This window comes from Furipterus horrens, unplaced genomic scaffold (assembly GCF_987537825.1).
Source record: "Furipterus horrens unplaced genomic scaffold, mFurHor1.1.pri manual_scaffold_6, whole genome shotgun sequence".
NCBI lineage: Eukaryota > Metazoa > Chordata > Mammalia > Chiroptera > Furipteridae > Furipterus > Furipterus horrens.
The window spans coordinates 133849974-133866399 of record NW_028327176.1 but is presented as its reverse complement, the minus strand read 5'-3'; the positions used below and the strand labels follow the sequence as shown (position 1 = coordinate 133866399).

Sequence of the window (16426 nt, the reverse complement as noted above, 5' to 3'; positions counted from 1 at the left end):
TTAGACCAGTGATTTTCAATCTTTTTCATCTCATGGTACACATGAACTAATTACTAAAATTCTGTGTCACACCAAAAATAGAGTTTGTGCGAATCTGGCAAAGAAAACAGGTATAATTTTGATTCATTCACACTGGATGGCTATCATTGTGTTGGCTGTTGTCATTTTTTTTTTCTTTTTACAATCTAAGGGAAAAGAGGTCAGTGCCCCTGAATTTTCAGGCAGGTGTTGCATGTTTTAAAAATTCTCGCGGCACACCGGTTGCAAATGGCTGACTTGGACAACTGGCGAGGGGCAGAGGAGCCAAGCTGCTTTGGAATTGTGCCCACAATGGGAATGTATGATGGCTACCCAAGTACTTTCCGACAAAATCATTTTTCTAAGGTCATTCTGATTCTGTAGTAGCAGCCACAACAAATACACTTAATGATTTTATGGTGAAATGTCACTGGACTAAAATTTAAGATAAATTCTAATATCTAAGAAAATATGGAGGGAAAGCAGCTTTCTAATTTAAGGCCGGTGAATTTCCAGATATTTGGTTGATTTATCACACACCATATATATGCCTTTCCTTTACATTGTTCTTATCCTGTCTTAGAGAGATCTGACATTTTTTTTTCCAGATTTAATGTGTTTTATTGATTAAATTATTACATTTGTGCCAATTTCCCTTCCCTCTGCTCCCCTCCACCCGGTGGCCCCCCTCCCTCCAGTTGTCCCCCCCTTTTAGATTATGTCCATTAGTTGTGCATACAGTTCCTCCCAACCTCTCTCCGTCTATTCCATTCCCTCCTACCTTGATCCCCAATTCCTATATCATCTCCCTCCCTTTCCCCATTCCCCCTCCCTGTTGACCTCCCCCCAATATGCTTCCCGTACCCACAGTTCCTCTTCCCCTCTCGTTGCCTATTTAGTTTGCCTTTGTTTCATCTCCCTAGCTTCTGTTTTTTTTTAAACCAGTCCCTTTAACATCTCATATAACAGTGGTTTGGATCTAATGAACTCTTTCAGTTTTATTTTGTCCTGGAAACACTTTCTCTGTCCTTAGATCTGACATTTATTTATCACCATTATATTCTTCATGCTATTAAAAATAATAAGGTTTATGTGTTACCTTCTCTCCCAACCGCCAAGGATGCTCTCCAGAACTTTGCATTAGCTCTTCTGATGAGCTGGAGAGGGAAATATCATTATCCTCGTTTATAGATGGAGAAATTTGAAGCACAAGGAGACTGTTTTGCCTAAGGTGAAAGTGTTGTTTTAATCCTAGACTTTTATTTTTATCTCTTCAAATTTCTTCCTGAGGGTGGTAATGAGCTCGGCGAATTCATTGGGACTAAACCTTGTCTGAAGACTTGTTTATAAAATTATTTCAATAAAATCCACAATCAGATTGGCTGGTGTGGGTCTTCAAACTGAGTGGCTTCCCTAATGAGTACACTTATCAGGGAGGGAAAACCTCGTTACCAGCTGAGTTGGCTTCTCCCACACTGCGTCATGGCGGGTGTGGGGGCTGAGGAAAGTTTATTAGTAATAAAGACCAAAGCCCTATAGGAGCTTTTACATGAGAATCTGGTGTCTTTTTCATTTGTTTAATTATTTAAAAAGTTGGGTTGGAAAATGTTTGTAGAACAGCTAATAACGTGACTTCAGAGAGGGACGGCTTGGCACATCCCACTCATTAGCTCTGAGGCTGCTTCACCTTGAACTTCGCTCAGTTAGTTGCTGTCTCCTAATTTCCCTCCCTGTGGTTGTGCTGTTTGCCCCTCTGATACCTATCTGCCTCTCCAACTCAACTCAGACACTTACGTTACTTATACACAAAACTGAATTTTCCAAGTAAAAAGGACTCCAGAAGGATTTTTATGTTTCAGTGCTCAGGGCTTCTGGATACTCATGGGCCTGGGAGCCACCATGGATGTCACTGAGTGGTAGAGTTTGTCTTCCACGTATGTGATGTTTTGAAAGAAGTCCTTCGGTTATTTACAACAGGACATTACCATTGAAGATTGGAGGCCAACTATGGACCATTGTGCAGCTAGGTTGGAAAAGACCCCTCACTCAAAGGTGGGAAAGTGGTTTTTGGTCCTAAACCCCCACACACCAAGTTGACTTAATTGCCCCCAAGCTTCCTTGAAACAGTAAGAAGGCAAAGTAGGATAGAGTTCACCATTGCCTAATGGATGCTCAAGAAGTACATAGACCTTGTACTTTCTATTTAAAAGCTGCATTTGGTACAGAAAGGGAGAGATGCAATTCATTTCCATCTCATTAATCTTTTTTATAATATTTAGTTTTCCAAAAGAATTTATGATTTACAAATGATAGAGCAATAGTATCTGCTCATTGTCAAAAATTTAGATAAAACAACCCCCCTACAAATCATGTTGGTGGCTCCCGTCTTTGGACACATAAGAACTGGAGAAAGAAATGTGGACTTGGAGAAATCTGGGCCCAGTGTGCTACCTGCAGGCTCAAGAACAACCATTCCACATAGGGAAAAAAATAATTTAGATAAAATAAAACAAAAAGTACTGGAAAGAAAATTACATTATCCATAATTATATCACCCAGAAAATAAATGTCAACATTTTGCCTAGGCCCTCCCAATCATAAATAGACACCTCCCTTTCCATTTAGGATTAGTGTGTGTATAGAATTTAGACCCTACTTTTCTTTTCCATTTGACATTATTTCTTGAGCATTCTTCTATATCTTTAAGTAGTCTGGGAAAATATCATTTTTATATGTGAATTTTACTGTTTGGTGTGCTATGATTTATGAACCCATTTCCCTAATGTTGGGTATTCAGGTTGTTCTAATTGGTAGTTAAATCATAAAGAGTTCTGTAATGCACATCCCTTTATAGCACACATTTTTATTTTTGGAGAGATAAGAGTCCTCAAATGGAACTAATGAGTCAAACCTATTCACATTTTGAAAATTCTGTTTTCATTTAGTTTTCTAAAAGCATTGTACCACCCTGGCTGGTGTGGCTCAGTGGATTGAGTGCCAGCCTGCAAACCAAAGGGTCACCAACCAGTTCAATTCCCAGTCAGGGCACCTGCCTGGGCTTCAGGCCAGGTCCTCCATTGGGGGAGCATGAGAGGCAACAGATACTGATGTTTCTTTCCCTCTCTTTCTCCCTCCCTTCCCCTCTCTCAAAAATAAATAAATAATATCTTTTTTAAAATGATGCATTCTTCAACAAAAATAAATTGTTAAAAGCATTGTACCAATTTATATCCCAATTGCTATGCATGATGGTGCCCTTCGAAGTGAATCTTCGCCACACTAAAAATTTTTAATTTTATGAATTGGACAGCTGTCTACCTCCATTAATTTAATCTTATTGGTATTATTTTGTATTTGTTTGATAACTAGCTATTTTTAAAAGTTTTATTGAGATACAATTTACACACTATAAACTGTCATTATAAAGGTACAATTCAGGGATTTTTAGTACATTTATTTATAGAGTTTTGTAACTCACCAATTTTAAAACAATTTTAAGACATTCTAATTTTAGAAGAGTCATCATTTTCTGGACCCCATTTGTAGTCAATCCCTGATCCCACTTCTATCCTCAGGCAATTATTGATAAGAAAACTTCCCTTTATGGCTCCATTAATTTGTCCCTTCTAGGCAATTCATAGAAATGGAATTATATTTAGTATTTTATTCTTACTCTTTTCACTTAGCATAATGTTTTTGAGTTCTATCCATATTTTAGTATGTTATAATAGCACATATTTAATTCATTTTTATTTAATATTTAATTCACTTGTATCGAGGAATTCTTTAGTGTGGATATATTGCATTTTGTTTATCTCTTCAACAGTTAATGGGCATTTGAATTGTTTTCAGTTTGGGGGTATTATGAATAATGTTACTATGAACATTTGCATACAAGTCCTTGTGTGGATAGATATTTCATTTTTCTTGTAGACTTGGGGAGTGAAATTGCTGTTCCTCTAATGTTTTACATGTTCATTAACAGGTGAATGGATAAACAAAATATGGTAGATTTCAAACTTTATTTATGTTCCTGAATGGTTTATATAACATAGAAATTGTGTTTTCTGAAACTTCATATGAACTCTTTGCTAAGTCACCTGGACCTCAAGAGTTTTTGAAAGGAGTTGTTTAATAACTTTGTCAATTCCTTCTCAAGGTTATTGGTTTTTTCATATGTATAATTTATTTAATCAGTTTTAGCAACTTCCAGAAAATCATTCATTTATCAGTATTTTTACATGATCAACATACAATATTTTCTCCCACAATATGTTGATATACCTTTTCCATTTCTAACATAATTTGTATTTTCTCTTTTCCTGGACTTTAACAGTGCAAAGTACTTCCATTTTGTTAGCCTTTAAAATATTAAAAACACTTAAATTTCTCAAAAATATATAAAGAACTTATACAACTCAACCCAGGAAGATAAACAATTCAAACAAAAAATGGGCAAAGGTCCTGAACAGACACTTCTCCAAGGAGGACATACAGAGGGCCCATAGGCATATTAAAAAATGCTCAGCATCACAAGCCATTGGAGAGATGCAAATAAAATCCACAATGAGATATCACTTTACACCTGCCAAAATGGCTATCATTAATAAACCAACAAAAAACAAATGCTGGTGAGGATGGATGCAATAGCATAAATGGAACTGGATGGAGGCTATATTATGCTCAGTGAAATAAGCCAATCAGTAAGAGAAAAATACCATATGATCTCACTTATAAGTAGAAGCTAGTGAACAAAATAAACTAATGAGCAAAATAGAACCAGAGACATAGAAACATGGAACAGACTAACAGCTGTAAGGGGTTGTGGGGTAGGTGGGAACTGGTCAAAAAAGCATGAAGGGATTGATCAAAGAACATGTATGAACGACCCATAGACATGGACAATGGTGTGGGGATTGACTGTAGGAATGGAAGGGCAGGCTGGGCAGAGGGGGACAAAGGGGGAAAATTGAGACAACTGTAATAAGCATAATAAAATATTTAAATTAAAAAAATAAAAACACAAATTAATTGTACTTTATTTTCTATTTCTTAAATTGCTGTATTTACCTTCCTTATATATTTCTGCTTGTTTGGACCTATTTTATTCTTCTAATTCTAATTTTTTATAGTTATATGATTAGTTTATCTTCATTATTTCTGGCTTAATAATGAGAGCGTTTGAAGCCCTCAACATACCCTATCATACTGATCTGGCCATATTCCATGAACACTTGCATATAATATTATGATTTTCATTACTTTCTAAATAGCTTGCCATTATAGTTTTGATTTAACTTTTATGAAATCCTTATAAGGAATTTAAAAAATTTCCAAGTGGTTGAGAGTTTAGGTATTTTTATTCTTATATGACCCTGTGTAATTTTTTTTTCTAGCTTTGTTGCATTTTAGATAAAAATTTTCTTTGTCACCTTATATATTTTTTATTTTATTTGGGGTTTCAAATAATACTTTTCAAAACAACTTATTTCTTGTTAAGAAACAAAATTCAACATTTGCCTATAAATCAGCTTTAATAATTATAGTATTTCAAACTTTGGTGACCTCTCTTTTCTTTTTGATTGTCAAAGTCTGGTGTTTAGATTTTCTAATAATTATCATTTTTCTGTTGATTTCCTGTCAGTTTTTTTTTTATATTTAATGCTATGCTACCTTCACATGGCTTTTATCACTGTAATATTTTCATTCTGAGTTGTACCTTTTATCAACATAAAATGCCAAAATGAATCCTTTATCCCAAAGATTGTTTTATGATGAATTCTCCTTTGTCTAATTATTAATGCCATTCACATTTTCTTTTATTCATATCTTCTTAATAAATATTTGGTCATCATTTTATTGTTTAACTATGTCAAGTTAATTTTAACATTTATTGGTATTTTTCCTGATTTTCAGGTGAATTCATGTGTGTTGCAGAAATGCTGGCAACTATAGGAAAGCCCACACAAACAATCATCCATTACCCAGTATCCAGAGTTTTCTCTTTTTTCTTCCTCTTCTTTTAAAATTGTCTTTGATATGTTTAAAGAAAGCCAGGAGAGCCTACATCAGGGCCAGTGGTCACAAGCCAATTAAACCAGAAACCAGATTGTTCCATGGTCCAGAGCATGGTAAGACAAAATCAAGAAAATAAATCTCATTTCTTACATTTCTTGAAATTCAAAAACAGCAAATCACATTCCTCTCTTATCTGTGGGAGTGAAGAAATAAAGTGATTAGATTGCCAGGGTTTCAAAGCTAGAATGACATGAATTTGCTGTAGGCAGGAGGAGGAATCCCAGGAGTTCAGAGAAGGTGATTCCAGCAGCTGCCACTGAAAAGCAAAACTTTGCTTGGCTTTAGCATGGGCCTGGGATGTTGGGGGGCGCAGGGGTGTGTGTTTGTGTGTGTGTTATTATGTATTTGTGTATGTTGACTGTGGCATGTACGTTGTTGGAGTATGTGTGTTTGTGTATTGTTGTTTGTGTGTGTTGCAGTGGTGGTGGGGTGTGTGTCAGGGGTCAGATTGGTAGAGAGGGTTTGGCAGCAGCCCAGAGGTCCCACGGAAAAAATGCAGATGTCAGTGCAGCTGGGTCTGTTTTTTTCTGGAGGTCAGGGAAACTTTGGGTCTGAGAGCTGCCTCAAGTCATGTTCTTGCTGAAAAGTGAAGTCCAGAGCTTCAGCAAAAATGTATCCTATGTCAAAGGATCTTAAAATAGGCTCTGCAAGGAAAGGTTAAAGGGACCAAATCCTTTTTCATAACAGAAAAACAGATTAAACAGCTTCTTAATTATTACCATGAAGGTTTTCTTCTAGTGCTCAGTGGCTTTTCCGTTTCTATAGAAGGTGAAACACAATCCACTTAAAACAATGGAAAAATAAGGAGTTTTTTAACCCTCAGATTTATACATGGAACAGTCTGTAGGGAAAGATTATAGAATTTCCAGCCCTGTGATCTCTGAAGAGAGATAAACTATGGTCCAGAATGTGGGGCCATGAACTACTGGAAAGAGCACCGGGCACTGGGTCAGGCAAATGTGGGCTGGAATTTCAGCTCTGCACAAGCTCACATGATTATTTAACCTCTTTACTCTTTGTTTGCTCACCTGTAAAATGAGCATAATGACAACTGTATCACAGGTTTTTCTTGGACTAAATAAAATGACAATCTATATGAATCTCCCAGTTCACTACCTAGGACCAGTACATGCTCAACAAATGTAAGCTTCCTCCCATTTTCAACTATCATTTGATAAGCAGTAAATCTTGCACATTCTTGGATCACTAAAGAGAATACTAATTCAATTCCACTTGCTAAAAATTTACTGAACACCTCCTTTGTGGAAAATACTAAGGTGTTTCTTGGCCCCCAGCATCCATTCCCCTTACTTTTTGCATGTCTCCAATTTCTGCAGATGGGTCTGCCTCACCCACCACCTGCTCAGGCAGTGTGGTTTTGCAGGAGTTTAGTTGGTGACTTATGATCCAGGTATTGCCAATCAAAGCATCTGAGTGCTTTGTCAAGAGTGATTGGTTCCACCCTGGCCAGTGTGGCTCAGTTGGTTGGAGCATTGTCCTGTAAACCGAAAGGTCACTAGTTCAATTCATGGTCAGGGCACGTGCCTAGGTTGCAGGTTCATTCCCCAGTTGGAGTGTGTACAGGAGACAACAGATTGATAGTTCTTTCACACATCAATGTTTCTCTCTCTTTCCTCTCTCTCTCTCTCTCTCTCTCTCTCTCTCCCTTCCCCTCTCTCCTGAATGAGAATAAAATAAACCCTTTCAAAAAAAAGAGTAATTGATTTGTTCAGAAGCCAGTGAAATTCAGAGGGTTTTGCTTGTGCTTGCTGGATAGCAGGCCCCTCTCTCCTTGGAAGAGACTGAGAGGCTGGAGCTAGTGTAGCCATCCAAACTCCTCAAGAGCCTGAGAATTAAAGTATTTACATAGAGGACAGCCAACTTAAGTGTAGAAACAGGGGAAAGCCAGCCCAGTTCCTGGACTTTTCAGTTATGTGAACCAATAAAGTCTACTTTTTGTTTAAGCCATTTGAGTTGATTTCTATGTTGCTAAATGAGCCCAAAGTGACACAGGCTGTGTAAGATATACAAAAATGACCATGATCAAAAAGTTTATAAATTATAAAAAGATGTATACAAAAATAATAATAGTGTGGGTCAAGGTATTTATTAAATACTATTTATCTAGGGCTTAGTGCATACTAGACACTGATAAATTCTTTGTACATATTATTTTATTTAATCCTCAGAACACTTAATTTTGTGGAATTAGTAGCATGGATTTTGAACTAGAGAGATGGGTTGAAATTGGAGAGGTATGAGAGGAAGGTAAAGGAGTTAAGTGGAAGAGAGAATAAATGGAGAATGGAAAGTGCAGGGTCAGTTTGGGAAATAGTTGGTGGTCTATTAACTGGGCCCTGGAGGCCATGAAAGATAATAGTGAGCAATATGACCGGCAAGGCAGATTGAGATCTATCCATTGGGAATATGGAATTCCAAGGCAAGGAATTAGTATTATTAACAATGAGATTTTTAAGCAAAGACTTAAGAGACCCAAAATCTTATCTGGGGAAAATATTCATATAATGCAGTAAAGTGAAGATTGTTTCCAAAGCGAATATAGAAGTGGAGGAAATGCTTAATATACAAGTACTCACAATTTTTGCCCCTGTCCCTAACTTTTATAGAGAGTGACACTTCCTTTTGGGTCAGCAGCCAAGTGCTTGCTAGGTAATGGGGGAAGAGAAACATGGCACAAACTTTAAAAACATGACAGAGTAGGTTGGTCTACAGAAAGAAGGGTTTAGGTGATATGCAAGCAAGAGAGAAACAGCAAGCCTGAGTGTTGGAGTCTGAGGAACTGGAATTTTGAGGAGGAAAAGTGAGGAGATTCTTAGGGAGCTGCTGCCATCCTTAAATGTGTGCTTTCTTGAGAGAAAAGGCAAAGACTTAAGGCACATTCTTATCATTACTTTTTCCCTTCCAGATTGCAGATGCTGGTATTTATTATCATTGAAGACAGAGACTGTTTTGATATTGAAAGGCATGACTGGCTGATGGTGGGGAAGTCAGAAGCACTTTGTGTTCAGCTTGAGTGAAGACACAGAACGGATTAACCCCGGGGAATGTGCAGAGAACCAGCCTACCTGGGGAAGAGGTGCCAAAAAAGAACAGTAAGAACGAAAGGTGCAGATATATCAAAACCTTGTGGTGGTTCCTCCAGAAGTTAAAGAATTTCCATATGACCCAGCAAGTTACTTCTGGGTATAGACACAAAAGAATTAAAAGCAGGGACTTAAGTTCAAGCACATACATGCACGCCAGTGTCCATAGCAGCATTATTCACTAAGAGCAAAAAGTGGAAACAACCCAAATGTCCATCAACAGATAAGTGAACAAACAAAATGTGGTATATTAAAATGCAATAGAATATTATTCAGCCTTAACAAAGAAGGAAATTCTATATGCTACAGCATGGATGAAACTTAAAAACATCATGCTGAGTGAAATGAGCCAAAAACAAAAGGACAAATACTGTATGAGATACCTAATATAGGTAAGTTCATAGAGACAGAAAGTAGATAAGAGGTTACCAGGGTCTAAATGGAGCAGTTCGGGGAGAGAGTTATCGTTTACAGGCTACAGAGTTTCTGTTTGGGATAAAGAAAAAGTTCTGAAATGGATAATGGTGATGGTTGTAAAATATTATGAATATACTTAATGCCACTTCATCATACACTTAAAACTTGTTAAAATCATAAATTTTGTGTTATGTGTTATATCACAATTTTTAAAAAGGTACATGTGATGTAGGGTTATTGATGTTAGACTAGAGAGTGGGGTTTACTTAGGACCTCCAGACACAAGTCTTGATCAGAAGGCAGGGCTGTCAAAATGTTGTTTAGGCCCTGACTGGTGTGGCTCAGCTGGTTGGGTGTCGTCCCGCAAAACAAAAGGTCACCAGTTTGGTTCCCAATCAGGGAACATGCCTGGATTGTGGGTTCAGTCCCCGGTCGGGGTGTGTACTAGAGGCAACTGATCAGTGTTTCTCTCTCACATGAATGTTTTTCTCTCTCTCTCTTCCTCCCTCCTCTCTCCTCTCTCTAAAAATAAATTTAAAAAGTCTTTTTAAAAATGTTGTTCTAAGAAGACTGATCAGTAGCCATGAGGTAGAGAACTTTGGGCCAGTGCCAAGCACTGGCCTAGGGTGTGAACTTTCAAATCAGTGAGCATGAGGTACTGTAAGAGTCAGACAGAGGAAAAATCAGGAGGATTTGTGATTATTGGATGGGGAGAGAGGCATCGGGGGAGCCAGGCAGTTTCCATGATTTCAGCTTTTTTTTTTTTGCCTTACAGTAGTTGATTTCTATTTTTTAACAAGCCAAGTATTTCCTTCCTAATATTATCTAATGTTACCTTTCTCAATTGCTGCCACAAATAGAACCCATCAACTACGAAGTCCTTAGAAAACTGTAAGCTTCAGCCAATAAATAGTACTCAGCTATATGGAAAAAGTAGGCAGTCATGACTCAGACAAAGTGACTCTGCTTTTCTGAATGGAAAAACATTTCACATTTTGATCTTGACCAAGAATGTAACTGAATACAACTCTGAGTTCTATACATAAATTTTTTTTTGGTACTGCAATGTTTTCTGTTGCATAACTATATGCTTTGTCAAGAGACAAATGTCAGACTCTCAGCTAGTCAATATAAAAGCTATTTTACAACCTGGTTTTCATCTCCTAAGTTTCACTTTTTATGTTTTTGTAACCCTGCTATTTCAATAATATTTTTATTTAAATTTATTTTCAATCTTTACACAAAATCCAAAACAAAGTACACACTTATGTAAAAACTTGCATTCCTGCAAGCTCAAAAATAGCTTGCTGCTCCCTTAGATACAGCTTAGATGTGTCTTATTATCAAAGGAGCCCTAGTACTTAACTGCCAATAAAGTTAAAGCAGTTAACCTGTTTACGCCAACTAACCACCTGTTGTCGCATAGCAGCAGAGTCTTCAGAGACCAGGAAAAGAGGGTGGTCTGTTTTGATAACGAGGAAGGCCTGGCACGGAGCCAGATCAGTGCTGAACAGAACAGCCTGAAAGAGCACTGCAGTGAGAGGCTCTGAGCAGCTCACAGAAGCAAAAAGACAGCCGAGAAGAGTGGATGAGGGTGGTTGGAGCTGCTATGAGGAATGAGGCTTGCTGAAAATCATCTTTGCCTTCATCAGCCCATGTCTCCTGTGTATAGGGAAATCCTAGTTGAGCTGAATCAAACTAGATGACAGCTAGAGGTGGGTGATATTCCGCTCCAAAGTATCTATTTGCGTGCACTGAGCTATGTGGAACTTTGGGGGTCTTATAGAAAAAATACTACAACCATGTCCACTTCCTTCAGAGAAATGTATGTGGAATAGAGATATATTCATTCCACAAGTACTTAGTGAGTGCCTCTTACTGTGCCAGATACTGTGCAAAGTCTTGGGGATAGAGGTGTGAAGACAAGAGCCCTGACTTCTAGGAGCTTACAGTCTTCCTGGAGGAGACCGCAGTAAACAGAGTAATGAATAAACAATATAATTAATGATTGTGATAACTACAAGGAAGGGAAAGAACAAGAGTTAGGAAGCAAATAGAAATTGCAAAAAGCCACTTCAGATAGGGGGTTCAAAGATGCCCTTAGAAAGGGGTAACATCTAAGCTTAACCATCCAGGATGCAAAAGAGCCAGCCAGTCTCCCCTTGGAGGTGGGGTGGGGGCAGCAACCTATAGGAACTCAAGTGCAAGGCTCAGGAGCTCATGTTCAGGACAGAGGACAGAGCTGGAATGGCTACAGGTGGTGACTGATATAAGTTTTGCAAAGCTGGCAGAAGCTAGATCTTGCAGAGCCTTTTCAATCATGCAGGGGTGATCAGTGGACACCAAAGAGTTTTAAGCAGAAGGTAACGTGACTTTATTTACATTTTTAAAAGATTTTTCTGGCTACTGTGAGGTGAGCGGAAGTAAACATGGAAGCAGATTCGTTAGGAAATCACAGTGATAAACCAGATAAGTGAGGATGGCAGCTACCCCTAGGGAAGTGCTTCTCAAAGTGGAGTCCCTGGAGCAGCAGCAGCATCACCTGGCCACTTAGAAATGCATCTTCTCAGGCCCTGCACCAGCCCCACTGAATCAGAAACTCTGGGGTGGGACCCAGCAAGGGTAATTCTAATGCACACTGAAGTTTGAGGACTTCTGTAAATAGATTAGGGGTACAGAAGTAAAGAAAGTGTTATGGACCAAGTGTTTGGTTCTCTCTAAAATTCCTGCATGGAAGCCCTAACCCCCAGTGTAGCAAGCTGTTTTTGGAGACAGGGCCTCTAAGGAAGTGATTAAGGTTAAGTGAGGGTAAGGGTGGGGCATTTACCCCTTAGGATGAGTGATGTTATAAGAAGGAAGCTTTCTATATCCCCCTCTCCATCCCTCCTCTCCCCACCCCTACACACAAAGAAGAGATCCTAGGGGCACAGAGAGAGATGCAGGCTGCCTACAGGACCCAAGAAGAGGCCTCAAAAATGAAGCCTGCCTTGACGGCACCTTGATCTTGAACTTTTCTGCCTCTAGAACTATGAGAAAATAAATGTCTGCTGTTTAAGTCACTCAGCCCGTGGAACTGTATTATGGAAGCCAGAAAAACTAATACAGCTGGGAAGAGAGGACTGCAGTGGGATAAATTTTGAAGGCAGAGCTTGATAAAATGTTAAATACATATAAAGGGTGAGCTCACAGTCACTATAAAAAGCCATAGCTGTGGACTCCTTAACTGGCTGTGAGAGCAAAAAGATACCTCAGAGTAACAATAGGTACACTCCCCCTATCTTGGAACTCTTCAAAATATGGGGGAGAAGCCCAGCATCTGCACCCCCTCCTTAATTCAGAATACCATCTAGTATGTGAATCCTAGTTGGAAACACCCCCCACCTTATACCTAAACAAAAGTTAAAGAACTGGTTTCCCTCGCAAAACTTGTTGTAACTCAGTGCTTGGAAACTTGACCTAGACTCAGACAGTTGTTGTTCAGGGACTTGCCTCTGGAAGGAATTTATTCATGGCTATGGCAGTGGATGGTGAAGATCCAGCGGCAACCCCAACCCATGATATGACCTTGGCTGAATTATTTTCCCAGCTGGTTTTCCCACCCTTCCCATCCATGTTTGAGCAATGAGATGATTCCAATGAACTAATTTTTTGCCTACATTAACTAGAGTTTTTAGCTGACTTCCCTGAATGGTCAAGAGAGGAACTCTATAAAAGATCAGACTTTCTGTGTGTACATGGGGCTCAGAGCCCATGATATCTGGGTACTCATTTCAGTGGGTGGCATCTATACTCACAGGCTGTAGCCAGAGACATCTGGATTGCAGGCAGCTAAAGGCAACAGCTGCAGTTGGTTGTCTCCCTAACCTGTGTCCCTTCGTGTAAGTGCACAATCAACAGGTAGCTGAGGCTTCAAATAGCAGAGCTTCCATTTTCTTTCTAAAATCTTTGACTGCAGCTCCTCACCTTTGAGCCTACTGGTCCACCTTACTGGTGACATCACAAGAGCCTCTCGATTATCTCTGGCCTCCTCCAGGGTCACTCCTGCAGTGGGCCATCCTAGAGCACTGCCTTGACCGTGCCATGCCTTGCTCAGACATCATTAATAAAATGTTCAGAATAAAATACAAACTATTTAGTTGGGTATTTAATGTCTTACACAATTTTGTTCCTTCCTATTTTCTTAGCTTACCTTCTAGTACTTTCCAACACACTCTTTCTGCTCAAAATAGGTTGGCCTATTTGTGGCACCTTGGACATGCACTATGCTTTCCCACTGCGTTCTCCTCTACCCAATCAAGAATACCTCTTCTCTCCCTTTTTTCTCCAGATCCTTCCCATTCCTCAGGACCCATTTCTGTCCCCACCTCTCTGGGAAATCTCCCTTGAACTTCCTGACCCACTGTGATCTCTCCCTTTTCTAAACCTTTAAAATCCTGAATGTGCTCATCAGGCACTGCCTGGTATGACTCGCTTCCTTTTCCTGGGCTTATGCTTTATCATATCAGCCAGATTAGAATGCCATTTAAAGCAGATGCTACACTCTATGCCATGACTCACTACAATGATTACCTCCAACCTCTTGTATATCCCAGACAAAATCATGGAGCATGGTGCAGTACATAATGGCAACATGATGAGCCAGGATATAATTAACAGGTCTCATGGCCTGCCCCATCCACAGCCCCTTCTAGAGAATCGGTCCTGCATCCCTCTGTCCCCTGTGACCCTCTCCTGATCCAAAGAAGCCACTCCTTTGTGAGAAAAGCATGATATGGCCTGACAAGTCTCTTCCACATGGGAATTTGCCCGAAGAGATGCAGAGACTGTTGTCAGTTGTTGGTGGTTGCTGGACCTGGAGATCATGATATAGAGCCAGACTGGCAGCTATGTCAGATGAAGCAAGCAAGATGAGTATGCAGAGGAAGCCGCCTAGTTAAGAGGTCAGGAGAGAAGGCATTCAGAGACAGAGATCATAGGGCTCCTGGAAATTGAAAGGGTGGCTTAGCTCTTGGTGGTCTTTTGCTTCTCAGGTCCAAACTTCACTAAACAGTCTGCTTGTCTTTCCTGTCCATGAGATTTCCCTTTAGCTTTTCAATAAACTGGAGCTAGCTTGAGTGGCCTTAGTATTTTTTGCCTTCAAAGGAACTTTGACTGGAAAAGAGGCAGCAGGGGCTGATAATTCTCTCCTTTCGTTTTTTACACCACTCCCAGGCAGGGCCCCAAAGGGTCCTGCCCCTTCCCTTCTCCTAAGCTGTCACAGCAAAGCGCAACTACTCCACTCCTAGTGTGGAAAACCAAGAATCAATTGCTCAAATGCTGTCAAAAAGTGACATTCAAGTTTGAGTGACAATGATGTCTTTGGTCCTGTCCCTATCCACTTTTCTATTTTTAGTTCTGCTCCTTCTCTGCAATTACAATGCTTAGTGCTTAAGCAGTTGCCAGGAGTTATTTAACAAGTACCTCACCCTTCTTTGAAGAGGATGCTTTGATTCTGAGCTTACATCCTTGTCTCAGTGACAGACTTCAGAATGTGCCATTTCACAAGACATCAAGTCTCTTCTGGTGCTTTCTTTGAATGATGGGCTCAAGTCCATTGATTGATCATAGAAAGTGAAGCTCATCCGAAAGAAATTTCCCCAAACCCAGTGCCTTCAGCAATATACTCTCCATCTAATGAAACAGGGCTAACATGGACAAGCTTTCTGAAGGGTGTCAGCAAATACGTCAATATAATGGATAGAAGGTATTTTGTAAATAAATTCCAAAAGCATCATTATTCTAATTTTCAGCATCCAGTTATCTTTAAATATATTACTCAAGGTGTAGATGTCATGTACAAAGGAGAACTAGACAACGTGAAGAGCTGTGTAGAGGTGCAGGGCGCTTTTACGATCGCTATCTATCTGGTGAGCATGCTGTAAAGACAACTCACACATTTAGACATATTTCTCCAATATTAGAATTTTTATATTAAACACAAACTATATCTCTCATCAGGAAACTCTGTGTGTGGATTAGGGATCAATCAAGGGTAGGAAAATTTGGGAGAGAGGGAATTAGTGAAAAAATTTAAGCAAATAAGAAAAATTTAAGCAAATTCCAAAGAATTTATAGAAGTTTGTATGAATCTTGCTCCAAACTGGATTTCCATCCTTTAACATCCAGGATATAGCGCCAGGAATTACAGATCTGATCCCTCAGAAACAGGCTGGGGTACAGGAAATATACTGGGGAGTACTTTTGGGAACCACACCTGTGGGAGAGTGAAGGAAGCTGGTTTGGGCAAGTGAAGTTGGATGGCATTTGGTCACAACAAAAGCCTCAGCTGATCCCACAAGCACAACTGTAAGTGAAGGTGACTCTAAAGAGCTGTCCTAAGTGAAGCCAAGAGATAAAGCCTTTGTATCCGCACCTGCCAGTCATCAGGTGCAGGCTGCCCCCAGGAGAGAATAAAACAGTTCTCTTCTGCCAGCACAATCTCTGGGCGTTGCCATTATGTTTTTTCATGTGTCAATGAAATAAAGGACTACCAAGGAATTCTGTGAAGAAAGTTGTTATTCCAACGGCACACTGTAAAGGCAGGAACATATCCTAAACTCATTGGTGTCTGACTAAGACTAACAGGAGAATCTGCACCAGATGCAGGAAAGCTCCAGAAAGCACCCTGGACAGACAGAACCATGGGTTTGCCTCGCTTGTCACAGCTATTGAATTCCAAGAGTGAGGTCTTGGGTTTAACCCAGCTGAAAGGATTATTTTTGTTTTTCAAGCTTGCTATCTCCTTTAGCACATACACCTGAGAATGAACA

The 16426-nt window shown here is 39.5% G+C and overlaps 1 protein-coding gene and 1 non-coding gene across 3 annotated transcripts in view; one reads left to right on the top strand and one right to left on the bottom strand.

The window, feature by feature from the left end:
* The window catches only part of LOC150007468 (uncharacterized), a 94393-nt gene that overhangs the window by 31790 nt on the left and 46177 nt on the right, over positions 1-16426 (bottom strand). The window lies entirely within an intron of this gene.
* On the top strand, positions 2374-2500 carry LOC150007469 (small nucleolar RNA SNORA38). The gene has a single exon (XR_016512165.1). It is a non-coding gene; the product is annotated as a small nucleolar RNA SNORA38 (small nucleolar RNA).